General features: G+C 45.7%; 1 protein-coding gene across 12 annotated transcripts in view; it reads left to right on the top strand.

Annotated features, from left to right (window-relative positions):
• The window catches only part of LOC121458699 (disks large-associated protein 1), a 798580-nt gene that overhangs the window by 669355 nt on the left and 102253 nt on the right, over positions 1–26972 (top strand). The gene's annotated exons all lie outside the window — the stretch shown is intronic.

Raw genomic sequence — 26972 nt, 5'->3', positions numbered from 1 at the left:
TTCGTTACCATGACCAGAGTCTTGAGGTTCCACATACAAAGGTATCGGGCTGGATCCTAGTCCTGCCCATCCTCCAACCCCACTTCATCCACTTCTCTCTAATATTGGAGAAATTGGTTGGAATGCCGGGGAAACCGCTTCTTCATTTCCCAATGGAGGAGAGGTCGGTGAAGGAAGCTGGTGGAGACAGTAGCTTAGGGATAATGCCCCTCTCCCTGCAAACACAGAACTTGGAAACACGAGAGTGACTTGGGACTGTCACGTGCTGAGTGGTGAGCAAGCAGCTCCACGTGTGTGCACCACGGTCTAACCGTGGGAGCCCTCGGTTACAGAAATAGGACTGACTTACCAAGCGGAATCTCTGCCAGGGTAAAATGAATGGGAACCAGTACCGCGCGACCTTGAAAAGCTAATGGCTCTTTACTTCACTGTACCTTGGTACACGATACTCTAATGCCTGGTAAAAGAATAAACTCCTAATTAAAATGACAAAATTGCATTTGAACTCTGGAGGCCATGGGAACTTTCTAATCGCCTCTTCTAATGCATCCGAAGATGAAGATTCACAACTGTTAATGGTTCGTAGGAGGGGGAATGTCCATTTCGTTCTGTATTAACAATAAAAACACTTCCAAAAATACACATAATGGAAACGATTACCTCTCGCCACGGCTAAGAGGCACTTAACCTTTGATCTCTAGCTAAATTACATTACCCAGAGGCACCATGCACACAGCCAGGGACTTGTTTCCTTGGGTGTTGTTTTGATAATACGTTAAAATAATTAGTAAATTTTTCCAAGTTCTCCTAAGGACAGCTTCTTACAGATCAAGGCAAAATGGGGGTGGGAGTGGGAATTAACTTTGGCAAAGACTAGGAAACACAAACCACCATTAGCTTGGTTTCCATTTGCTATTCATCCTTCCTCACAGCTGTGAGAGGAACTAATTCTTCAGTGAGTTTTTAAAATGTTGCATGGGGAAATTATGAATGACTCCTTGTCTCAGGAAGCTCGTGTTCATCTTTACATTTCTGCAATCTTTTTTTAAAATATTTCTTTATTTACTTATTATGTATACAGTGTCCTGTCTGTGTGTATGCCTGCAGGCCAGAAGAGGGCACCAGACCTCATTACAGATGGTTGTGAGCCACCATGTGGTTGCTGGGAATTGAACTCAGGACCTTTGGAAGAGCAGGCAATGCTCTTAACCGCTGAGCCATCTCTCCAGCCCCCCATTTCTGCAATCTTAAATGCAAATACAAACTCCTAAACCCAAAAGCTTGCATGCCAGAAGTCATAATCACGTTCATTCAGCCACGCTGAGTCATTTCGCTTCACCTCATTCATGTTTTCCCCCACTAACTCAGCAAATGGTGAGCCCACCAGACAGCTCAGCAGATCAAGATGCTTGCCACCGAGTCTGATGACCCAGTTCCATTGCTGGGAACCACATGTTTAAAGGAGAGAACTGACTTCTACAAGTTGTCCTCTGACCTCTACATGCGTGTATGACATACACATATATGCATACATACGCACATACATGTATACATACATACATGCATACACACAGATGTCATTTTACATGGAGCTAGAGAGATGGCTCAGTGATTAAGCGCACCAGCTACCCCTGCAGAGGACTCAGGTTTGGCTCCCAGCTCATACATGACAACTCTCAATCACCTGTAACTCCAGTTCCAGAGCATCCAGTGCCCTCTTCTGGCCTTCAAGGGCATCAGGCACGTACGTGATTCACGGCCATACATGCAGGCTCTCACAGGAGTAAAATAAAAATTAATAAATCCCTTCAGGAGCTGCTTAGTAAAGGGCTTATCGAGCTGGTTTCAAAGCACAGAGCCCAAGGAATTTCCACCAGAAACGCAAAGGGCGGAGCTGCCCCCGCTGCTGGTGAAGATGCGTGAACAGAGTCAGTCGGCTGTACATTTGAGAAAACAAAACTTTATTAAATCAAAAAATGAATAACTCTTTAGCTCATCATGTGAAGAGGTCATCTGGATCTGGATAAGAGGGCCTCTCTAGGGGGGTGGCTTAGCCCGGCTTCTGTCCCTGTGACAGAAAACCACACCCTGACCTTCTCTGCACATAGTCCTCCCAAGGTCAGCGTGGGTGGCTCCTTTGGGGGCTGCTTCACTCAGACCCTCGGCCAGACAGCGTTTCCACGAGTCCTCCCAGAGTTTAAAGAACTGGAACTTCACCCTCCGCCTTAAAAACTGGGATGGGGGAAGACACTTGGGAGGATCTCCCAAACCATGCCCCGGAATGTCACGATATGTTCCAGACACAAAACCTAAAAACAGCAACAACAAATCTCGAGGTCACCCCATGCTGTAGACCTCTTAGGAAGTCACGGAGCTTATTCTAAGAACTGTCTTTAATTCTTCCAGAATTTTCCAAGTTACCTTAGCTATAAAATAAATTTCCTCCCTTCCTTTCTTTTTTTCTACATCGCCACCCAAGACACTCTTTTCTGTTTCTCAGAACATGACTTCCAAGGTGAAAAAAAGGGGGGGGGGGCATAGTTGAGCATCCATTATACCACAGTGGCCTGGTGTGTTTGCATGGGCCCAAGAACGTAGCCCTTTCTGTCCACCCATGTTTTTGTTTGCTGAGGACGGTAGCAATTCTCAGCATATATCAGCTTTCCAGTAAAACGGTGGTCACCTTTCTTCTTAATCACGCCATTTAGAGGAGGTAAAAGATCCCTCCAAAGGACACTCGATACTCACAAGGACAAAGATGATTGAGAGTGCCCCCAACGCCAGGGCGAGCTGACCCTGGTGCTGGGAAATCTAAAATTACATTTCCCAGTTCGCAAACAGTCCAGCACAGAGAAGGTCAAATTCATCAGCTAGGGTTTTAACTTCGTTGCTCTGACCGATGAAAAGGTTTGTTGTTCAAGGATATCACTTATAGCCTGAGGTTTGGGACTAATTTGGTTTGAATGTGAGCAGAGAGATAAATACATTTAAATTCTTCCTAGGACTCCAGAGCTGACCGTAGCTCGTACGATAATGGCCAACACAGAGATGCTTTTTCTTAATTTAGTGAAGATTTCCAAGGCTGTATCCTATGAAAACATCATTCGTAGCAATGTATGGGAGAAAGGAGGAAGCCAGGAGAAGATGGAAGCTAGCTATCAAACCCAGGGCCTAAATGTGACATAGTCTGTTTTTATTAGCACATCCCAGCAGTAAACAGGAATTCTCAGCAGGAAGGGACCTTGGAAGGCTCAAGGCACCAGGGAAAGGTTTCAGGAAAGAGTCAGCCTCCTGCCAGTCTTCCTTGAAGTCTCTGCAAGCACGTGAAGAATCTGTGGGGGAGGGAGCACAACCGATGCCAGCTGCCTCCCATTCTGCCCTTTTGCCCATTCTGTAGCCATTTGGCATCTTCCTGAAGACAGTCCTCTCCTATTTTTATTTTGCTTTTCTTTTTGCCATATCTAAAATCAAAGGCTTTTATTTGATGAAAGAAATGCAAATGTGATCGGCAATAGCATGCAGAACTTTCCTCTGAGACACTTTCCACAGCTCCCCATGAGCCAGGGAATGATCTTCTCTGCTCTGCTCTTTAAAAAAAAAAAAAAAAAAAAAAAAAAAAAAAAAAAAAAAGATTTATTTATTTATTATGTATACAACATTCTGCCTCGATGTATGCCCGCACGCCAGAGCAGGGCGCCAGATCTCAGTACAGATGGTTGTGAGCCACCATGTGGTTGCTGGGAATTGAACTCAGGACCTCTGGAAGAGCAGCCAGAGCTCTTAACCTCTGAGCCATCTCTCCAGCCCCCTCTGCTCTGCCCTTGATAGCTTTCCAGCATCGTATTCATCCTTCCCTTTTCCTGAGATGGTTGAGCCACATCCATCCCCAGGCCTCCCTCTCTCTGCTTCCCTTCATGACGTTGGATTTCTACTTTGCATCTCAAAACTATGTCTGATTTTAGGTCTTGGAGCTTCTTCTGTATGAACCAAGGAATTTACGTTAGGTAACTCTAACCAGTCGTTTTCGAAGGGAAATAATTCTGTCTAACAATACGACTACATTTTAAAGGCCTTGTAGGATGTAATCATCACAACTCTCTTTGACTCTTCTGTTGACCGCTGGTTTTCCTTAGTCTTATAATGTACAGCTATACTTCACTTTCTAAGATGATCATGTATTTTGCTTAGATTCTGGGCATTGACTTCTTAGTTTTTTCTTTGTTAATTTTACCACTCGTTGTGAATTCCTAGCTACAGTGGAAATACTTTGTGTTTTTAAAAGTACTTTTTCATTGTGGTAATCTTATGCCATTTTCTAACAAGGATTGACATGCTCAAGGTCTAGGAACTATTCAAAGGACCAGATGTGTGTCTCAGTTGGTAGAGCATGTGCCTAGCATATACAAAGCCCTGGGTCCCATCCCTGCAGGTGGGATGTCACTGGCCTGTGACCTCAGCACTCCATGGGTGGAAGATCAGAAATTCAAAGTCGCTTTCAGCTACGTAGCAACTTCAAGCTCAGCCTGGACTATCTGAGACCCTGTTGGGGGAAAAAAAAGTTAAACTAAATAAAAATAAGATAAAAGCCAGGAATGGTGGCACACAGCTTTAATCCCAACACTCAGGAGGCTGAGACAGACAGATCTCTATAAGTCTGAGGCCAGCCTGTTCCCAGCCAGCTAAGGTTACACAGTGAGACCCTGTCTGAACAAAAGAATTAATCAGTGATAATAGTATTGATATAAGATAAAAACCCAAGTCCTCATTTTTAAAAGTAAATATCCTTCTTTGTTCTTGATCATTTTAATCTATTTTCATCTCTGATACCCTCAGCATCATGCTGAGTCTGAAGCAATGAATGAAGAATTGTATCAAGCCAGTTAGTTTTGCTGCTATGTTCCTTATATATGCTTGCGTTATTGGCATGGCTGCTCCTTTCCTTTCATGCTAGGGTGTGTGTGTGTGTGTGTGTGTGTGTGTGTGTGTGTACACATGTGTGTTCTAGAGAGGAGTTTTATGGGGCTTATATCAAACCCCCAGCCTTGTGCCTGCAAGGCAAGATACTCTAGCAACCGCACTACAGCCCCCGTCATATCATATCTTCTTAAACCTCCTGGCCCTTAACTGACTTAGAGAAAACTCTTAAATAATCAAGAGAAAAATGTTGCTAGCCAGGCATCCGCAATCTGAAGCGCACCGTAGTGAACCGAGCATGAGGCTAAAGGTGGGGCTTATGCTGGTTTTCCACTGTGACTACATTTCCCAGAAGTGGTAGCTGACATGTTGTCGTCGTGTATAGTAGTCCCAGTAGACCAAAATCATGATGGCACCGAGGCTACATTCCTTCTGGAGGCTCTCGGGAGAATCCCTCTCATGGCCTTCCCCACCTTCTCAAGGCTGTTGAGTTCCTAGACTCATGACCTCTTTCCGTCTTCCAAGCCAGCCACAGCCAGAGGCGTCTTGATGAACGCACTCCTTTGATGCCAGCTCTCTGGCCTTACTCCTTTCCTGTCTCAGGATCTCTGAATTGAAATTAGGTCCACCCCTATAATCCAGGATCTTTTTAATTGCTTCAGCAATGTCCCTTTCACTACATAAGATGGCATTTACGGTTCTGGGGATAAGACTTTGACATCTTTGGAGCCTTCATTCTGATTTCCATAGAACTGCAGGCACATGTCCTCTGTGAGGATCCCAGCCCCTGAGCACAGAGAAGAAGGTCAGCCAAATTAGATCTGACTGTTGATTTTCTTTGATCTTGCCCTTCTGTCTGTTCCTTCTAAGATAATTAGTCTCTGGTTCCTTGGTGAGGGCATGTAAGGGACAAGAAAAAATTCAGGGAAGAAACACTTTCATTAAAAAATCCTCAGGGCTATCCAGCATTGACATAAAGAGATACTGTGTGGGGGCTGGAGAGATGGCTCAGAGGTTAAGAGCATTGCCTGCTCTTCCAAAGGTCCTGAGTTCAATTCCCAGCAACTACATGGTGGCTCACAACCATCTGTAATGAGATCTGGTGCCCTCTTCTGGCCTGCAGACATACACACAGGCAGAATATTGTATGCATAATAAATAAATAAATAATTTTTTTGAAAAAAAAAGAGCTATACTTGCCTGCTTTGTGTTCATCTAACATTGGAGGTATTAAGGCTTTGCAGCATGAGACTGAGGAGGAAAGAAACACACTTTGCTGGGTTCCCCCCTCCTGTCGGTCTCCTGATGCAGCCTGCTTTAATTCAGTGCTTCTGTTTGTGTTAAATCTACAAAGAGACCTTGTTAAGATAATAACCAAATTAAAGATCAAGGAAGGCGGTTAATATTTACAAGTTACATAGGCTTCTGAGCAGTGTTGTCTTTTGTTTCAGATGCTCAGAGGGAAAATCAATGCTTTAGAAATAATGCCAGACCTCATAGAATGGCTACCAGAACACGCACCGTGAGAATACTGTGTGATTGGAGTGTCCTTTGGGAATTTCCATTGCTTTCAGGTTCTTGCGTGATTTTATCTAGTGGCAAATTCTGTTGTCTTTCTTCCTTTTGGAGGTTGGCTAAGACACTGACAGCGAATAGAAACCTATGATGTAGACACAGCCCAAGTAAGATTCTCTGCCATCAGAAGCTCAGCCATTTTTCTCCTAAAAAGAAACCCTGACCCTCGAGGCTCTGCCTGGTCCCCAAACTCCAGGGCTGTTCCTTCTTCCACTGCTCATAGTATAAGCCAGGCACAGTGAAGCCACTGTACTAGATCATTCCATGGGTAGAAAGAAAGGTTTATGGGGGGGGGGGGGGGCAGTCAAAATGCCAAGGCTGTCTCTCCAGGTACAAAGAGAAGAGCAGGCTGGCAGAAGAGCAAGGGATTTCTATATAAGTCAGCAGGGCAGGGTCCTGGAGCTGATACGGTTTGTTAGGATTGACTGCTCTCCCTGGGTGGGTGATACTGCTTACTTCATTGAAAGTGAAAATTCATAAATCTTGGGGATTCAAGTGAATGGTTCATGCCTGTTAATTCCAGCACTCGGGAGGCTGAGACAGGAGGATTGCCATGAATTTGAGACCCTATCTCAAAAAAAAAAAAAAATCTGGTGTTGGAGAGATGGCTCAGAGGTTAAAAGCACTGACTATTCTTCCAGAGGTCCTGAGTTCAATTCCCAGCAACCACATGGTGGCTCACAACCATCTATGATAAGATCTCGCACCCTCTTCTGGCCTGAAGGCATACATGCAGACAGAATGTTGTATATATAATAAATAAAATCTTTAAAAAAAAAATCTGGAAAGTAGGCTGTTTAACAAAAAACACATACCAGGTAAGAGATCACACTCACTCCCAACTGATAATTTTATTTCATCTAACTTTTTTTTAAGAATTTTACGTTTGTTTGTTAGTACACACGTACCAAACATGAAAGTGGGGAAGTCAGACAGCAACTTTTCAGGAGTTGATTCTCTATAGAACCGTTAGTTCCGGCATCGAACCCAGATCCTCGGACTTGTAAGGCACACACACACACCGTCACACACACACGTACTCATACCTTTACACCACACACACACACACATCCTCACACACACACACTCACACACACACACATCTCACACAATACACACTCATACCCTTCCCCTCACCCACACACCCACACACATCCTCACACACACACACTCACACACACACTTACTCATACCCTTACACCACACACACACACTCACACACACACTTACTCACACAATACACACTCATACCCTTCCCCTCACCCACACACCCACACACAGACACTCACCTGCTGAGCCACCTCACCACCCAGTCTTTACTCTCCTTTCTCAACTGTATAGCCACAAAATGTGTGTCTCTTTGCCTTACAGACACCTCTGAGATGATCCGCCGACCTGAAATGGTTTGCTGGATTCCTCATTCCCTCCCCATGGTGGCCTTTTCTCGGGTCTCTTTATTGTTGAACCTGCCTCCTATGGAGGAAACAATAGCTCTGTTTATTTCCAGCCCACTTAAGACCCTACTGTTTCACCCTTGGTTTTGCAGAGTCTCTGAAACTAAAATCTATCATTTATCATCCCGAATACAGAAGAAGAAAAAAACACTTTCTTTTCTGACAGATTAGAAAAGTATCTTGAGCTTAATCTTTTCTTACTCCATAGAACCTCAGTCTGGATTTCAGTTATTTCTTTTTATAAGTTGGTACTAGGACAGTTCTGCTTATATAGTGCTGATATTTTTTGTTTGGCCTGTTTGTTATAAGGAAAACTAGTTGACCTGATATTTTATATATATTTGACCTTCCTGCACCTGACTTCATCTCTCAACTGCTTCACCAAATTCCTCAGTTAACGCACTCAGAAATGGAGCACTCTCAAGGTACTCCTTCCCTGAAAGGCTTAGATTCTAGTCTTTAACCAAATAATGTTCATAAGAATGACTGTGTAGCTCATCAAAAGAGTGTGTGCTTACCATTACTCTCCGGAGTAAGAGACAGGTGCTCAGTGCAGTCTCTAAGGTTCTCATTCCTCCCTGGTACTGCGGGGTTCTCATTAGCATTGAAGAAAGAAAACTGTTTCAATCAGCAAGCAAACTCTCCTGTGAGTCTGCTCTAGCCACTGGGGAGTCATGTTTCCTCCCACTTAGAAAAGTCTTCCGGGGTTCTGGAGAGGTGACTTCATGGTTAAGAGCCCTGGCTGCTCTTGCAGAGCACCCAGGTTCAGCTCCCAGCACCCACAACCATAGATCCAGTTCCAGGGGATCCCATGCCTCCTGACCTCAAGGGCACCAGGCATGCGGGCAAAACCATCACACAAATAAAAATAAGTAATTTTGTTGGTTATTTTTCTGAGACAGGGTTTCTCTGTGGAACAGCCCTGGCTGTCCTGGAACTGGCTCTGTATACCAGGCTGGTCTTGAACTCAGAGAAATCCTGCCTCTGCCTCCCGAGTGCTGAGGTTAAAGGCAAGTGCCACTACCTGGCCAACAATTATTATTACTATTATCATTATTATTATTATCATCATTATTATTATCATTATTATTACTACTACTACTATTATTATTATTATATTCCCTTCATGGTCCTTTACTGCTACTCTACCATGCATTGGCAATGGGGATGGTCTGCTTCCTACAATGAGTAAAATAGGAATCATGTCTTGACTTCAACAAAGAGGCTTCAGAATCCCAGATTTTAGGGAATTATTCTTGTGGCTCCACTGGGAACCAACTAGCTGGGCATGAAGACAAGAGCATCTTAAAATGGACTCAAAGTAGAATGGCTTCAGGAATGCTATATTTGCTTCGTTTCCTTCCTTCATACTTCCTTCCATCCTGCATGAGTGCTGACAAAGCAAAATCAAGCCAGGCATGGTGGCAGACTCCTTTAATCCCAGCACCCAGGAGGCAGAGGTGGGCGGGGATCTCTGTGAGTTTGAGGCCAGCCTGGTCTTCAGAGTGAGTTCCAGGTCAGCCAGAGCTACTATCTTAGTTAGGGTTTCTATTGCTGTGAAGAGACACCATGACCACAGCAACTCTTTTAAAAAGGAAAACATTTAATTAGGGTAGCTCGCTTACAGTTTCAGAGGTTTAGTCCATTATCATCATGGTGGGGAGCGTGGTGACGTACAGGCAGACGTGGTGCGGGAGCTGAATGTCCTACACCTTGTAGGCAACAGGAAATAAGTCGTCTGAGGAACTGCCTGTGTCTTGGGCATATATGAGACCTCAAAGCCCACCCCCACAGTGACACACTTCCTCCAACAAAGCCACACCTTCTAATAGCGCCACTCCCTATGGCCTTATGGGGGCTGATTACATTCATGCTACCACAGCTACACAGTGAGACCCTGTCTCAAAAAACAAACAAACAAATAAATAAATAAGCAAACGAACAAGTAAATTAAAAACCTGTGTTCTCAGGCTACAGGTGTTGCTTAATGGGGAAAAAAATGCTTGCCTAGAAAAAGCAAAATAAATAAATCCGTTTTCTACCTTTCTGAAAATAACTGGCTGCGCCTCCCACTGAAATACATCACAGCTGCTGTGATGTAATCTCTTCAGCCAGACACAGCCAAGCAAGGGAGAGCGTGACCTGTCAATCTACAGATTCCTTCCTTTCTTCAGCGAGCACTTTGTTTTTGGACTGAGTTAGCGTTCTATTACTGTAGCAGATAGGAAATGAGTCACCTTAAAAAGAGGAAAAGTTGATTTGGGCTCCGAGCTTTGAAGGTCCTTTAGGCCTACAGTGAGGCAGCGCTGGAAGAAATTGCTCACCTCGTGGGTGGGCGAGAGAGAGAGATCCCAGTTTCACCTTTGAGGGCGTGCACAGTCTTAGTCAAGGTCACTGTAGCTGTGAGGAAACACCACGACCAAAAGCAACTTGGGGAGGAAAGGGTTTATTTCACTCACACTTCCGTCATCAAAAGCAGTGAGGGTTGGCCAGGCAGTGGTGGCGCACTCCTTTAATCTCAGTACTTGGGAGGCAGAGGCAGGCGATCTCTGAGTTCAAGACCAGTCTGGTCTACAGAGTGGGTTCCAGGACAGCCAGGGCTACCACACAGAGAAACCCTTTCTTGTGGGGAGGGGGGAAGCAGTGAGGGCTGGAACTCAAGCAGGGCAGGAATCTGGAGGCAGGAGCTGATGCAGAGGCCATGGAGGGGAGCTGTTCACTGGCTTGCTGCTCTTCTGTAGAATCCAGGACCACCAGCTCAAGGGTGGGCTGGGTCCTCCCCCATCAATAACTAATTAAGAAAATGCCCTACAGTCAGATCTCATGGGGGCATTTTCTCAGCTGAGGTTCCTCCTTCCAGATAAGTCTAGCTTGTGTTGCGTTGACATAAGACTATCCAGCACACACCCCTCCCCAAAGACCTAAGCCCTCCCACTGGGTCCTATTTCTGAAAGTTTTCACTATGTCCCAGCAGTGCCCCAGGCTAGGACAAAGCCCTGGGACTTCATGGGGATATTTATCCAAACCTAGCGGGCACGCACCGGCACCTAAGGGAGGCTGCTGCGTACTGTGCAGACGCATCGTGTTCTCCCTGTGATTAGCAAAGAAGCACTGGTCCCTGTGTAACTGTGAGCTAACTGGGCAGAGAAAGGGAACTGTCTCTTCCTCCAGAGAGCTCCAGGGGCAGGAGGGAAAATACAAAGTGAAGAACCTTAAAGGGGTTCAGAGTGGGGGTAGAAATGGGAGCCTGAAGGAATGAAAAGCACCCAAGACAGAACTAGACATAATCGCAGCTCAGGAAAGCCAACATCTGGCCAGCTGCTTCACAGATCTAGAAAGAAGAACGGGGTTGTTAGACAATGGCGACCTCGCTCACACAGGTGTCCTGATTAAACCGTGCTCACTGCTCCTAGGTATGGAAAGCTAATATTCACTGGTTTATGGATAAAGGCAAGTGCATTCTGCTCACACGGCAGTTGTCAAACATCAATTTCGAGACACAGTTCTATAAGCATGTTTAATCGGGAAGGGAGGGGGCACTGTGGTTGGTATGTAAAATAAATAAAAAAATTTTTAAAAAGCTTGTCTAATCAGGATTGTGACTTACATTTGTAGATACTGATATTTAAATTACTCAAACAAGCTACACAGACGTCTCAGCCTTTAGAACAATTGTTACTTTCCCAGAGGACCTGCGTTCAAGTCCCAGCACCCACATGGTAGCTCACCGTCTATAGCTCCATTTCCAAGGGACCCTCTTCTGACCAAGCACACGTGTGGTGCACAGACATACCTACAGACCAAACACCCATATACAGAAAAGAATCTTTAAGATTTGAGAAAAAGTAATTGCTTGGAAATTTCCCACCAAGATCCTACAACCCTGAGCTAGATTCTGTTGGTGAAGAAAACATAACCCTCCGTCCTCATCATGCCTGCAAATCCTCTGCCAAATGAACAAGACAGCCTCCGCGAAGGCGTTGTCCCTGCAGGGCGGTGGATGTTGCTCTCCCATGAAGGCCAGGCTGACAGATCTCAGCAGTCAGGTCTACTGGAACGTGCTGGAATTCTATGTTAGCCACGGTGTGCCCTGTGACCTGTGAAGGACTCGTGTTCTACGTACATTACTGGATGTTTCATTAGAAGGCCCGGTTCTCCCCTTGAAAAAGAATATATATTTCTAGGTTCCCACAAATACATAATTTTGCATCCTTCTTGGTGGCTATGGGCACCATTCATCTCTCTAAGAATCAACCTGGGCCATCTTTGTATAAATCTGAGGGTGCCCTGTGCATGTCACAAATACACAGAAGACACTTGAATGGTCTCACTTTGACCACTTAGTCAAGCAATAAAATTTTAGCTTTTCATCTTAGTGATCTGTATTTTCCCATCAGCACAGAGGCAAAATTTCAATGCTGCAACACGAAATAAGGTTACATATAAGGAAAGGTTCATGAGATCACTCCTCCTTGAGGTCCTCCCAACAGCTGATGGTTGGGAGGGGAGGGAAGGACACTTCCTTTTTTTCTTTTTAAGTTTCATCTGCTCTGTGTATGAGTGCTGACCACACGCCTGTCTGGTGCACAGAGAGGTCAGAAAGAGACATTGGCTTCCCTGGAACTGGAGTTCAGGTGTTGTGAGCTGCCACATGGGTGCTAAAAACCAAACCTGGGCCCCACTGCAAGAGCAGCAAGTGCTCTTAACCACGGAGCCATCTCTCTAGACTTCCAAGAGACACCATCTTCAGTGCAGTCACCGGTGACTGTTGCCTGTGCTCTATAAGCAACCCTAAGAGGGGAAATGAGTAAATAAAAAGAGAGAAGAAACTAGAAAGGGGGTGAACAAGGGGGGGGTAAGAGAAGGAGTATGAAAATGAGCAAAATATGTTCTATACAAGTATGAAAATATCATATCATAATGGAATAGGTCTGATTTGAATAAGAATAGACATAAGCTCATATATCTGGATATTTAGTCACCAGGGAGTGACACTATTTGAAAGGGTTAGAAGGATTCTTCCTTGTTGGAAGAAGTGTGTTGTTGCTGGGAGTGGGCTTTGAGGTTTCAAATCATTTCTCTCTCTCTCTCTCTCTCTCTCTCTCTCTCTCTCTCTACCGATCGGTATGTAGAGTTCTCAGCACCTGCCTGCTTGCACCATACTCCAGGCTGTGATAATAAACTAAACCTCTGAAACTGTAAACAAGCCCCCAATTAAATACTTTCTCTGCTAATGGTTGCCTTAATCACGGTGTCTCTTCTCAGAAATAGAACAGTGACTAAGACAGAATCCGCCATTCTATATAATTCGTATATATTTTTAGTAAGAGAAGAAAACCATCTAGAAAGTTTAGAACCCTAAACCATGTTGCCTTAAAACTGAGATTATACAATACAATACAATACAATACAATACAATACCTTATTTAGAAGTTATCTGACACTTCTGTTAGTCAGCCTAGCTTAGAGGTGCTACACACTAGCCAAGATGTGGTTCGGTGGTAGTAGTACACTTGCCCGTCAATCATGAACGATGCCCATACTGTGTTAGTTTTCCACCTTAAAACTGTTACTAAATCAGCATGTAACAAGCAAGCAGGGAGGACACAATGACAAATGCCCAGCACATGGGCAATAGAGGCAAGAGGATCAGGAGTTCAAAGTCATCCTTGTGTAGACCTGGAGGCCAGGTCTACCTAAGAGTCTGGGGGAGGAGCCTAAGAGCAAGTGTAGAGTAACAGGTCCCTGCAGCAAGGAGGATGAGGTCCCCAAAATGGACTGCCCAAGCATCTTTGGTAAGTAGTGTTAATGCAAACCAACACTCCGCTCAGTGGCAGACTGTGTTCCGGGCTCTATCCAGGTGCCAGAGGACATTTAACGCCATCGTCTAAGAAACGGCACTGACTCCTAGAAATACCTGTCCAAACAACATCTGTGATCTCACTAGTGAGGGATCTCATGGAGACCATTCTCCATGAGTGCGGGGAGTGAAAGTCGAAATAGCTTCACGAATGTTCAGCTATTGCAATCAGATATTTTCTACTTTTGTGTTATTATAAATATTCCACACAAAAAAAAATACCACTTGGCAAGATGGTTCTGTTAGTAGATGCTTGCCTCAAATTCGATCCCAGAACTCATGTAAGTATCTGGGCACTTGTCATCCTGTAATAGCAAGATGGACCACCAAGTCCCTGGAGCTTGCTGGACAGCTAGCCTACCTGTGGAAGCTCAGGGCCAATGAAAGACCTTGTCACAGGGTAAGAAGAAAGTGCAGGAGAGCAAAGCCAGACGTTGTCCTCCTTCGCACACAAACACCGGTGTGTGCACACCCTCTGCCTCATCCCAGTACCTGCCTTCTCGCTTGGGTCAGGCTGCTTGCTGTATTGTGGTTGATACACGCTTTTGTTAATAGGGTTGTTACCTGTGGACAATACACGGTCGTTTTTGAACGGATACTTTTTTACTGAACAGAGAGCTTCGCGACTATCCCTTACCCTTGCCTTTCCACGCTGATGGGGAAGGGACAGCAAAGGGGCATCTGTCACCTGTCACATGCCAATTGCAGAAGTGATGTCAGGAAAATTTTTCCAGCCCAGGCTACATTTGAGTTGATCCTGAAAAGAGCCATAGTGCAGTAACCACATTAAAAAACTAACAGATTCGAAGCTGACAGGTTTTTTTTTTCTTCCAAGCTTCTGGAACATCTCAGAAGACCCGACTCAGAGTGGGGAAGGAAGCACTTTAATTCCCAAATTTCCTCCCAGGTCTGACTTGGGGTTTAAAATTGTTTTTCAGTCCTGCACTGTCAAACCACCTCCCACTGAGTGGGGTAAACCGGAAGCTGCTGAGCCATAGATAGGTGTAATTGACAGCCCTGGTTTCCCGGGCAGTGGCGTAATGCCAGCACATAAACGGCAGGGGGCAGTATAATCCCGCCGAAGACCCGGGAACTTGAAGCAAGCATTCGTGGCATATTGATGCCAGGGTGGAATCCTTAATTTCACGAAGAAAAGAGAGCTCTCTAAATACCCTTTCTAGAAGCTCCCTGAGGCGTCCTTCGGCATTGGTGCACAGCTGCAGTCTTTGCATCGTTGTTGACTTTGCTCAACGCAACTGCCGGATCTTTCCTGGCCTCTTGCCTAAGAAGTGTCTGCCCTTGGCGCCCCAGCCCCGTTGTTGCTGGTCGTTAGGGGTGCTGCCCGGACCGTACACTGAATCAGCTCCGGCTGCGCCTGCGACCCGGCAGCATCAGCAGTTCAGGTCATTCCGATCCCCGCCAGCATTTTGTTTCCAGTTCACAACAGCCGCCAGGTGTCTGTCCTCCCTTAACCCGCCCGCCCGCAAGGATGAAAGATCAAAGGTGTGCCTACATCTGCCTCCTGTCCCTGCGCTTTCAAATGTTACACATTCAAAGGGGACAAATACGGCCTTGTGCGCCCCAGGGGAGTGGTGGGGCACCAACCAGAGATGGCAGAATGACTGTCAGAAAATGAGGCGCGCGTTCTCTGCACACACACTAATTCAGCAGCCCGGACACGGTGAAGTGTGCTCTTGTTTAAAGATCAGGGTTTACACGGGTAGATGGTAATCTTCCTGTCTCCAACTAGAGCCATGCTAAACCCACTTCGTGAAATCAGGTCATGGGAAGTGTGACTTAGTGGTAGAGAGCCTGCCTATGTGAACTGGGTGCCCGGGAAACCTAAGTAAATCAGCTTCACCGAGTTAAAGCATACAAAAGGCGAGCCTACTGTGCAAGCGCCTACGAGACACACAGGCAGGCAGATCTCTCTGAGCCCTGTGTTCCGAACCAGTCAGGACTATGCAGTGAAACCCTGCCTTTTGTTTGTTTTTTTGTTTTGTTTTGTTTTGTTTTGTTTTGTTTTTCGAGACAGGGTTTCTCTGTGGCTTTGGAGCCTGTCCTGGAACTAACTCTGTAGACCAGGCTGGTCTCGAACTCACAAAGATCCGCCTGCCTCTGCCTCCCGAGTGCTGGGATTAAAGGCATGCGCCACCACCGCCCAGCAAACCCTGCTTTTAAAAAAGACAAAAGGAAGAAAGGAATTATGGGAGGGAGGGATGGAAGGAGGATGGGAAGATGGAGGGACCTGCAAGGCTGTTTGACTAGTTAGAATTTGGGATTGTGAGATTTGTAATGCTTCCGATTTGGAGCCCAGTTATCCTGGGCTATCCTTAGCTTCTTATAGCCATCATTGCCCATCAGAGTTTGCCCTAACGCCCTGTGACTATTCAGGTAAATCCTTTTAAAATGTACTAACAGACCACTAGCTCCCTCCAACCCAGAGGCTAAGAATGTCATCTAATAGTGGGCTGTGTCCAATAACAGAAGTTACTTCTATTGGAAGTCATTTCTAATGTTCTCACCAATCTATTTTTAAAGTGTCTTGATTTATGGCTTTCTTTGTTCTGTAACTATAGAAACTTAATATAACTCTTAATCCCTTTGAGGTGAGAGCAGTGTTTTTGTGTCAAAGTTCACACACACACACACACACACACACACACTAGGGTGTAAAGGAAGGGATAGAACTTACAGAGGGGGTGAGGAAGGTACTTTTCAATTATAAAATGGAAGTTATAAGAACACTGATAAAACTTGTACATATCCCACTAACGGAAGCCATGGCGATTAAGCCATGCAAAAACTGTAGGAGAGCACTTTCCAATGCGCCACTGCTCCCCGTATCTATAGGACCGTAAGTTAGGCGCATTCCCAGGATGGAGTGATTCAAATTCTGGGAGCAGTTGCTGTGCAAAGTGGCAGCTTTGCCTGGCCCTGAAACAACAGCTTCCTTCTGCTGTAGATGTAGGGTGGAAAACAGCAAGGAATGGTTTCTAACTTCGGCCTAGAGGGCTTCAAACAGTCTGAATGCCACTGACTTCCCAAGGCTCTCAAGTAAAGTCCCAACCCCCATTTCCCTTTGGAGCACAAATCACCCCCCCCCAGCCCACTCTCGCATACCAAACCCACACATGGCCAAATGCTCTTTTTCCTGGGCTTGTAGAGTCTTCAGAGTGCTCAGCTGCCCTCAGAGACCACAGCCCAGTGATGAATAAGCCACACGGTCTTGCCCGGTCTTGGCTGGGTTTCCAGGTTTGCACAGCCCATGAGCAAGAAGAATAGTGGTACCTTATTAAGGCTGTGGTGAGGACCGAGTCCTTATCAGCAGCATCAAATATTCCATTCATCTGCTTAACAAATATTTATCCAGTACTTGCTCTGTCCAGCCACTGTGCCGAAGCCAGGAATTCCACCGTGATCAAAGGGAGTCTCGCTCTCTGTTCTCACAGTCTAGAGGTGAGGACCAGCATAAATCAAATCATCAAAGATGATGGCTCCAAAGGGAAAGAACTCAGTGCTGGTCGGAGAATCGTGGCAAGGGAGCAAGGGAGGGAGAGGGAAGGGAGGACCCGCTGCAGAAAACCCTCACATGCTAAACAGGCAGTGATGGTGATGGAGGGAGAGGAAGCTCCAGCTAGCACTGGGGAAAGGACAGATGTCAGGGCCAGAGATGAGCACTGACTGTTGCTTGTTTGGTTGCTGTGAACCGTATGGTCTCACAATGCGTAGTCGCTCATCAGCAACCTTTTTTGATCATCAGACTCTGCATTGTAGAGTGGATCTGAAATGTCCCCCCCAGAGCCTCCTGCGTGAAGGCTTAGTCATCAGCCCGTGACTCTACTAGAAGGCAGGGGACTGTTAGGACATTATTAGGGGCATGCTCCTGAAGTGACCCCGGGACGCCATTCCCCACCACCTTTTGGTCTCTCGCTCCTCCCTCTCTCCTTCCCTCCTCCTTCTTCTTCACCTGCTTGAAGGTGAGCAGTCCTCCTCTCCTGTGTCCCCACCATGGTATAGCATGCTGCCACGAGTCCAAAGCAGTATAGCAAAGCAGCTAGGAACTAAAAGTAAGAGCCAGGAGAAATTCTTCCATCTTTTACGTTGGTCTTCTGAGGTATTTTGTCACCGAGATGACAGTGTTGCCTGCGGGGTTTGGGCAAAGTTCAACAGTGACGCTTCTGTCCCATGTGCATCTGGAAGCTGGGGGCTAAGGCGCTTCAGAGCTGACTGACTGATTAGGGAGACTGGGAAGTCCCAAGGTCGGCAATCAGAGGCCAATCTGTGCTATAGTCTAGGCCAGAACCCGGTAACCAGGGGGACAACTAACATGAATTCCAGTCCAAGTCAGGAGACCAGTGTCGCAGCAGTGGGAAGGGGAGTTCCCTCAGAGTCCACCTCCACGTTCTAGTCAGACCTTCTGCAGACTGAATGAGACTCAGCTACGTCGGGGTGGGCAGCCTGCTTCATCTAGTCACTGACTCAAATATTAATCTCATCCAGAAAAGCCCTCACATATACACCCAAAATAGTGCCTGACCAAATATTTGACTCTCCACAAGGCCCAGTCAGCTTGAGACGAAGGCTAGCCATCACAGGGAGGTCTTTGATGGCATCACTCACGTGCCTGGCTTCTTGGTTTGGATGATTGGAACATAAGCTCAATGCTAACTGACCTCTAGGCTTGTGGTTTCTAGACCTCTAACAGGTCAGGACTCGCAAAGAGTGTGTTCATGACAGGAAGTCCTAAGGTCCGAGCCCAAATGCTCAATGTCACATCTACTCCATTCTATTGGTCAAATCACAGAGCCCACATACATGACCAAGATGCCATTTCCCTATGGGAAGGCAGCTGCAGTTCATCCCCACACATGAAGCATTCACATCCTCTGTAAAGCGATGGACACCTTCAAGGATGTCATAACTTCTTGCCAAGCTCAAGTTTGAGATCTTTGCTATCCAAATAAGGTTGAGGTGCCAGTGGCAGTCCCCTGAAGCTGCTGTCTAGTATAATTTAGATACATAAATTTGTGAGCTAAAAGTATATGAGCTGTGTATACCCAACAGATGTTGATGATGTGGAAAGAGAAGAATCCATTGAGCGCTGTTACTTAGCCTCTCATCGCTGCACAAACCCCCGGGAGGAAGACTCAATTTGGCTCAAGGTTACAGAGGGATCAGTCCGTGGTCAACTGGCTTCATTACTGTGGGTTTCTATTCAGGCAGGAACATCATGACAAGCTGGGAAAACAACCAGACAGAGGAAGAAGTTGGAGACAAGATATGCCCCTTGTCTTTTTTTAAAAAAAAAAAATATTTATTTATTTATTTATTATGTATACAATATTCTGTCTGTGTGCATGTCTGCAGGCTAGAAGAGGGCACCAGACCTCTTTACAGACCTCTTTAGTTGTGAGCCACCATGTGGTTGCTGGGAATTGAACTCAGGACCTTTGGAAGAGCAGGCAATGTTCTTAACCACTGAGCCATCTCTCCAGCCCTGCCCCTTGTCTTAGTTAGGGTTTCTATGGCTGTGACGAGACACCATGACCACAGCAACTCTTATAAAGGAAAACATTTAATTGGGGCTGCCTTACAGTTCAGAGGGCCATTATCATCATGGCGGGAAGCATGGCAGCATGCAGGCAGACATGGTGCTGGAGAAGGAGCTGAGAGTTCTACACCCTGATCAGCAGGCAGCAGGAAGAGAGCAACACTGGGCCTGGCTTGAGCATCTGAGACCTCAAAGCCCACACCCAGTGGCACACATCCTCCAACAAAGCCATACCTCCTAATAGGGCACTCCCTATGAACCTAGGGGGGCCATTTTCATCCAAACCACCACACCTTTCAAAGTTACACCCCAGAAATTTGCTTCCTGCAACCAGGCTCCTCTTTCCACAGCATCTACCACCTCCCAACAGTCCTTTCAATTATGAATCCCCCAGTGACTTAATTCATTTATTGATTAGCCTAGTGTCCCTGTGATCCAGTCACTCCTGAAATCCACTGAACATTGCACTGGGGACCGAGCCTTCAGCACATGCTCCTTGGGAGAGCTTTCCTATCTAATGACCACAAACACTTCTATTCAGTGTGGTAACCAGCAGCCTCAGCAGTTCTGAAACCCATTCCTCAACTCATGAGCCCAGTCCTGCTTCAGGGGTGTGGTTCTTCAGGGCTCTAGGGTCCAGTTACCAGACTCCTGGCACATTCTCTGAATTGTCCCTTTTCATAGAAAATGGAGCCTGGAGCTGAATAGTCTTCTCAGGCCATCTTGTGGCTGTGCACATGGAACACTCCTGTTCACTTTGCCCATCTGCAGCTCCTGTTTTGAGTCTCTTGCAATCTTCCTGGCCTTCCACTGGGTCTTCATAGACATCTGTCTGCTAAACAAGACACGTCAACAGGTCTCTTCAAAATGGAGCTGGGGAACAGCTTTTTATGGGGAGGGGGCTTACAGTATTTTTCTCGGTTTTAGGAACTCCAGAGGATGCACGCTTAAATACTTCTGATTTCATTAAAAAAAAAAAAAAAAAAAAAAAAAAGGCCATCTCGTGAAATGCAGAAACACTGGTTTGTTTCTTATATTTTTACTTTGCTCTTGTGTTTTGGCTTTGCAAGTATTGCCTCTTTGTCTTCCCTCTAAGTGTTTCTTAAAATAACAGCTTTTCATTTGTTTTTTAAACTCTTCTTTCTTTGCCTGGAACTCATGGTGGGTAGCTCTATTTTAACAGGGAGGGAGAGGCATTTTAAGCCCTGAACTTGGAAATGCTACGGGCTGAGGGTAGCTCAGAGGGAGAGCCCTTCTCTAGCATATCTGGAGCCCTGGGCTCGATCCCCACAATAACAAGTAAAACCGTGCATTTGTTAGGTCTATTTTCCCCTCTACTAGAGGGATAATGTGGCAGAAATCCTGGTAAAGTGATGGTTTCCTCCACATTCTCCTACCCATCACCAACAGGGTCCCTCAGGCTCATGTGAAGGCTTTCCTCCAGTCCCATGCATCAGAACCTCCTTGAGGCCTCACCAGCCATCCGAGCATGCTCAGTTCTTCTAACCCCTAAGAGACAGGAAGAGGGTACAGCCGGCTTCATGAAGCTGGACACAGGGTGGGCAAAAGGTCCTTCCTCTGTCTTCTGATAGTCAGAGGACTCGGAGCTTCAGGTAGTACCTGAGAGGAGTGTGGAAGAACACAGAGCTGTCTTTTGTTGTGGCTAGCGGCGACATCCTGAAAGGCTTGCATTAAGGCTTTTTGTCTTTATCTTAGAAATAATAAACCACTACTGAAGGAGTCTACAGGGGTGAGGACCTTCTGAGGAGCCCCGCCAGCTGCGGTCCAGCCACTAATTAGAATCAGGATATTAAAATCTGGACAGTCCTCAGCCAGGCATGGCGACACACACCTGTGACCCAGACCCTCGGGGAACCCCAGCCACTCTTTTGAGCCTTTCTTTTCTGTTTCTTAGCATACAAACTCTGCTCCAGTGGGAGCGGGGTGGTGGTGTCGTAGAGAACAGATTTTTGAGACACTTGGATGTAAAACTAATTTGTCAATATTTCTTTTGTAAAAAATATTTACTTGGGCTGGAGAGATGGCTCACTGGTTAAGAGCACTGCTTGCTCTTCCAAAGGTCCTGAGTTCAATTCCCAGCGACCACATGGTGGCTCACAACCATCTGTAATGAGGTCTGGTGCCCTCTTCTGGCCTGCAGGCATACATGCAGACAGAATACTGTGTACATAATAAGTAAATAAATAATTTAAAAAAATATTTACTTATTGTTAAGGATTTATTTATTTATTATGTATACAACATTCTGCCTCCATGTATGCCCGCACACCAGAAGAAGGCACCAGATCTCATTACAGATGGTTGTGAGCCATCATGTGATTGCTGGGAATTGAACTCGGGAACCTCTGGGAGAGCAACCAGTGCTCTTAACCTCTGAGCCAGCTCTCCCATTAATATTTCTTATCATCTAATTAGGGCACATTCTTTCTACAAGTAGCCATCCAGATTTCTTTGAGATCTTGTTACCGTTACAACAGGCAAAAATACCTTATATCTGCACAAGACAAATATATATATATATATATATATATATATATACTCTCCATTCATAAGTCTACCCCAAAAACTGTTTCCCCACCCCCCAAAAAAAAGAGTTTGAGTAGAAATGGACAGACAGTAATCAGAGTAATGAACTCTGAGTATCCTACTCAGAGTATTCACAATTAAATAATATACTAGAAATGCACTTGCTGGAGCTGCAAAGCTTCGTAACGTGGGACGTGGCAGAGATCATTCAGTTAATTTATTCCGTGAGTATTTAGTAGGCAGGCACAGTGGTACACGCCTCTAATCCCAGCACTCAGGAATCAGGCACGAGGATCACAAGGTCAAGGGCATCCTCAGAACACGTTGAGTTCATGGCCCAGCTGGGCTGCATGAGTTTCCATCTCAAAAAAATAAAATATTTTAAAGGTATTTACTGGGTGTTCATTTTACGTGAGGAATTCCACTGGGCAAGAGGTTCCAGAAACAAACAAGACAGACAGATCTCACTGTACTGCGCCCCACTGAGGAAGGCAGGCATGAGCCAGGGACCCCATGAGAGCATGTCAGATAGAGAAGTCAACTCAAAGCCTAGCACTGAAGGTAGTTTGTGCGCTTCTCTGAATGCAGTCACCCGGAGAACTCTGACAAAGAGGCCGTGGAGCAGAGTCTGAATGAAGAGAAAGAGGTCCAGGAGGGTTCCACAGCTCAGTGGAGCAGCAGCTAGGCCAGCTCAGGGCAGAAAGGAGTGAGAACTGTGAGTAGCTGTAGGGAGAGGTAGGGGTGTCTCTGTAAGTAGCTGTAAGGGGAGATAGGGGTGTCCCTGGGAGTAGCTGTAGGGAGAGATAGAGGTGTCCCTGGGAGTAGCTGTAGGGAGAGGTAGAAGTGTCCCTGGGAATAGCTGTAGGGAAAGGTAGGGGTGACCCTGTGAGTAGCTGTAGGGAGAGGTAGAGGTGTCCCTGGGAGTAGCTGTAGGGAGAGGTAGGGGTGTCCCTGGGAGTAGCTGTAGGGAGAGGTAGGGGTGTCCCTGGGAGTAGCTGTAGGGAGAGGTAGGGGTGTCCCCAAGAGTAGATGTAGGGAGAAGTAGGGCTGTCTTTGGGAGTAGCTGTAGAGGGAGGTAGGGCTGTCTCTGGGAGTAGCTGTAGGGAGAGGTAGGGATGTTCCTGGGAGTAGCTGTAGGGAGAGGTAGGGGTGTCTCTGGGAGCAGCTGTAGTAGGAGGTAGGGAGGTTTCTGCACTAGAAACTGGCTCAGCCTTTCACCAGCAGTGAGATGCCATTGCAGGGTCCTAGTCACCTCTAGTCATTCACATTTAGCATGATATAACATGGTCCTATCTCCTATGCATTCTCTTACAACAGCTAAGATCAATCATTTCAGATGGGGGTCAGGATTGTAGATCAGTAGTAGAACAAACTTGGTATACGGAAGCTCCTAGGTTTAATCTTCAGCACCAAAGAAAGTAGGGGAATCAATGTATATAAGGGACATGGGCCTCACATTGGAACCTATAATTTTAACTGTTCTAGAAACTGAGGCTGGAGGATTATATTCAAGGAGTACATGAGCTACCAAGTGGGTTCAAGGCCAGCCTGGTCATCCTATAAAACTCTCTATCAATGCCCAAAGTAAAAACCAAACAAACAAACAAAAACCAGCTAAGGTCCTAGTGTTCTGCTTGATTGTTGCCTCACATGCTTCACCCCCCAGGACTGCAGCGAGCAAACACAGTCAAAGAATTGCATGCATGACGTCTAGTTCACCCCCTAGGACTGCAGCGAGCAAACATAGCTGTTGACAGAGATTTCTGTCCTGCCCAATCCCACAGCCATTTAGTCCCAAAGAAACACACAGAGACTCACATTAATTATAAACTAGTTGGCCTAGTAGCTCAGGCTTTTCTTATTAACTAATTCTTACATCTTTAATTAGCCCATTATTCTTATCTGTGTTAGCCATGTGGCTTGGTACCTTCTATCAGTGAGGCATTCTCATCTTGCTTCCTCTATGTCAACTGCAGACTGGCCTTTCCTCTTCCCAAAATTCTCCTATTCTCATCACCCCACCTCTACTTCCTGCCTGGCTACTGGCCAATCAGCGTTTCAGTAAACTACAAGTGACAGGGTACAGACCATTGCCCCACAGCACATGGCCAAAGGATCACATCATGTCTAGTTCAACCCCTAGGACTGCGAGCGAGCAAGCACAGCTAAAGAAAGGCACAGGGGAGAGAGCAAACTGCCTTTGGAAGTGGTCGGCTGAGGAAAAGGAAGCACACCCATTGGCTCCCAACCTCAGGACAAGGATGGGATGGGTTCCACACAGATCTCCACCCTATTAGGAGTTTGCCTTGCTCAGATAACCAGTTCAGGAGAAAACCGTGGGGTTTCTCTTCTCTTCATCTTTTTCTAAACCTCCCGCACCCTGTGAAGAAGTGAACCTTTTAGGGAGTGGTGGGCCCCATTCTCTGTATCTGCAAACATGTACGTGCTGTGACTAACCCTGAATCCAGGCAACGTCAGTGTTGGCCGCTTACAGCTCATGTCTAGCTTGTGTCTGCAAGTCAGCAACACTGTGTGTACTTTACAACATCAACACCAGTCATCTCTTGAATATTCCGAGACTTCCAAATATGCGCATCTGAAGATAAAAGATGCTTTCTCTGTCATTGTGTAATCATATATGTTAATAGCCATGTATTGTGCTTTAGTTAACTTAGACTTTCCCTATAATTTCTTCAAAATAGAAATATCTACCCTGATATAGAGAAAAATCTCATTTGTTGTTTAAAAAAATGAGAAACACCCATTTGAAGCTAATAACTCATTAGTGCCTCTGTGAAAATAATGTTCATAATGAAAGTTCTAAAGTCATACTATTGTTTGTTTTTTAACTTTTTAATGTTTTTTCCTCTCACTCAGTAAGTGCGGTTTTGGGCTCCCCTCCAAGGCCACTTACAGCCCTGGAATTTATGTAGGAGTTCTTCATCGAGGCTGTGTCTGCACACATGTAGTGCGCATTGTTTTAAAGAGCTGCATTTGCTGACACCACAGTTACATACAATGAGGAATATGACTGAGGGACAGGCAAATGGCTCAGTGGGCAAAGGTGCTTACAGTATACCCCTGGCAACCTGAGTTTGATCCCAGGAACCCACCTAAGGCAGAAGAGAAGCGAATTCAGAGTCGTCTTCTGACCTGCACAAGCACCCTGACACACCTGCTCACACCCTCACACGTCATGTGTGCACACAAGAATAATCATCTAAAAACGTGTAATGGATAAATATGACTGGGAGGAAATCTCGTTTTTAACCTATGTAAAATTCCTACTGTTCAAATAGGGTAGATCATTAATATCTCTAGTGTTCAGGCCTGACTTTACCTCTTGGTTTAATCGTCTGACCACAGAAGGGGCAAACCCACTCAGATTTTGCTCTTACTGGACGTCAATGACTGTTGCTTCCAGTAGAAGGGATGTAAAGGTATTTCTTGCATCTGACAGTTTTGAGAGCCTTTGAGACTCTCAGAATCGTAGTTGTTTACAACCGGCTTGCTTGGTTCAATTAAAACCACGTCCGTAAATCTAAGCAAACTTTCTTCTCTGAACCGGAGTAGTAGGAACAGCAGTTTTGATGGTGGTGTCCAAAGTCTGGCTCCTTGCAGGTGCAGAGCCCAGCATTTCCAGTATCTTGCATTTCTAGGAAGCTTATGAGCTTGTTGTTACAGTTTAAATTATATAAGTGCATAATTCAATAAATTGACATTAAAAACAAAAAGTAAGGACTAGATAGTTCAGAGGCAGACAATACACTGGGTTTAATGCTACCAAGGATTGAACCCAGGGTCTCCTGACGGGACCACTGACCTGCACCCCCTGGCTTCATTGTGTGTTTTAGTCAATGCTCAGCCCTGTTGGACAACGGTCACAGATTACTAAAATCCTAGAATTCCTAACAAGAGCTCGTTGCCCCCTATTCCTGGAGCTATTCACTGCTGTGTGCTGTGCCTACTGCACACCTCTCCCCAGCCCCACAGTGGGCTTCTCACAATGGGAGTGTTCAAAGTTACTAAAACCGAACAGGGCTTTAACCTAATGAAAATAGTTTATATGTGGACTGGGTTACGGTCATGAAAAGATGTAATGATAATAAATTGTTTGGAGAAAGGTCAGATTGGTGTATGATCTGTTGAGGAGGGACACTGGATCTGGCTTGAACTGCTGGGTTAATAGAAGACTTCATTTATTAACAAGACCGATTTGCTACATGGGAGTTGCCGTAGGATCACGGGGCCTTTGTTACCGTTTGTAGATCGGTTCCACACAGTGCTCACGTCAGCAGCATCTGCAGCGAGATATTTACTTACGGGCACTCCGTGAAAGCCGTGTGCAAGCTGCCCGATACCTGCTGAGTTTGGTGGTATTGAAAAGACTTTTGTTTCCATTCAAATTAGAGATCTTTCCAGTAAAAAGACAAGGTGTATCGTCAGCCAAATGATGCTATAGACACTTTGGCACCCTGTAAAAGACCACAGCTATGGCACAAAAAAAATAGAAAATGGGCTGCTGAGAAGGCCTGGGGGTAAAGGAGGTTCTGGTACAAGCCAGAGGACCTGACTTCCGATCCCTAGAATCCACAGAAAGTTTACAAGTAGATGCAGTGTGTCGTAATCCCAAAGCTCCTGGCAGGAAGGGAAGTAAGGAAACAGGAACATCCCAACCGAAAGCACAGACCAGCAGGCCGGTCAAACACCACCTCAAGCTAGGTAGAAGGAGGGGATAACACATGAGGGTTGTCCTCTGACCAGGGCATGCCCCTGTATTCACGTACATATTTGTCACACACACCAAGATTTTAGAAAGAAACCGAGAACATTATCTATTTATAGCCATGGCTTACAAAGCTTATGTTTTAGGTCAAATGGCTGAACCAGGTCTACTTTAATCTATTTTAGTATTTTCACCTTTAAATTTAGGGGAGAACAAAAAGCAGTCCAGTCATGGGTATTATCTATTTTCTCCACGATCAACTTGGCATTCCCAGGTGACTATTTCATCGTTTCACGTACAAAGGCAAAAGTCAAGCTTGAAGACTGAGACAACAGCTTCTTG

This window comes from Microtus oregoni, unplaced genomic scaffold, assembly GCF_018167655.1.
Source record: "Microtus oregoni isolate MIOR12 unplaced genomic scaffold, Mior012 000018F_ref0000195, whole genome shotgun sequence".
Classification (NCBI taxonomy): domain Eukaryota; kingdom Metazoa; phylum Chordata; class Mammalia; order Rodentia; family Cricetidae; genus Microtus; species Microtus oregoni.
This window is presented reverse-complemented; position numbering and strand designations above follow the sequence as displayed.